This window comes from Aptenodytes forsteri, unplaced genomic scaffold, assembly GCF_000699145.1.
Source record: "Aptenodytes forsteri isolate BGI_AS27 unplaced genomic scaffold, ASM69914v1 Scaffold147, whole genome shotgun sequence".
Taxonomy (NCBI): domain Eukaryota; kingdom Metazoa; phylum Chordata; class Aves; order Sphenisciformes; family Spheniscidae; genus Aptenodytes; species Aptenodytes forsteri.
Genome location: NW_008795320.1, coordinates 1,757,861 through 1,758,602, shown reverse-complemented (window position 1 = coordinate 1,758,602; position 742 = coordinate 1,757,861). Strand labels below are relative to the sequence as shown.

At 70.9% G+C, this 742-nt stretch overlaps 1 protein-coding gene across 1 annotated transcript in view; it reads left to right on the top strand.

The window, feature by feature from the left end:
* The window catches only part of ARHGAP45 (Rho GTPase activating protein 45), an 18,657-nt gene that overhangs the window by 3,302 nt on the left and 14,613 nt on the right, over window positions 1–742 (top strand). The gene's annotated exons all lie outside the window — the stretch shown is intronic.

The window sequence follows — 742 nt, the reverse complement described above, 5'->3', positions numbered from 1 at the left end:
CCCTGCCGGCGGCCCCTGTGGCCGGATCCACGGCTGGGCCAGTGGGAACGCGGCTGGGGGTCTGCGCCGCCGGGGGGACGGTGGGATGGCAGCCAGGGGGGCGATGCCTCCAGGTCCCTGCGAAGGTTTGGGCATTGCAGGGCAGGAAGGAAAGATCCCTGAGCCAGACGGCGACTGTCCCGCTGCCATCCCCGCTCGGGGTCCGCGGTTATTGCTGGACCCGGTTTGGGACAGCCGGGACGGTGCCGTCCCCAAGCCGGCAAAGAGACGGGGAGAGGCTGGGGCTGACCTGCGAGATGCAGCCGTGATTTTGGAGAGGCCGGCTCTCCTCTGCACCCACCCAGCCCCATTCCCAACCCCGCTGATCTCCCCACTTCCCACTCCGGAAGGGGCCCGGAAATGGGAGAGGAAACGGAGGAAACCCCTTCCCGACCCCAGGCCGGGGGCTGGGACAGGGAGGGGGGTTTGCCCGGCCGGGCAGCGGGTGCCAGGCTCCCATCCCAGTGCTTCCCTACGAGAGGCTCCTCACCTCCTAACAAGGCTGCCAGTGCACAGCCTCAAGCCCCAGCCCTGGCACCGTGCTGGCGGGGAGCCGGGCCGGACCCCCGGGCTGGCAGCTGGAGCCCATGGAGGGGACGGTTCCCGGGTAAGGACCCCACAGGACGTGGCGAGCCCGGCTGGACAGGGCACGGCGGCAGGACAAACCTGCCGCATCCCTCCCCGCAGCTGGGGGTGGCCCTCC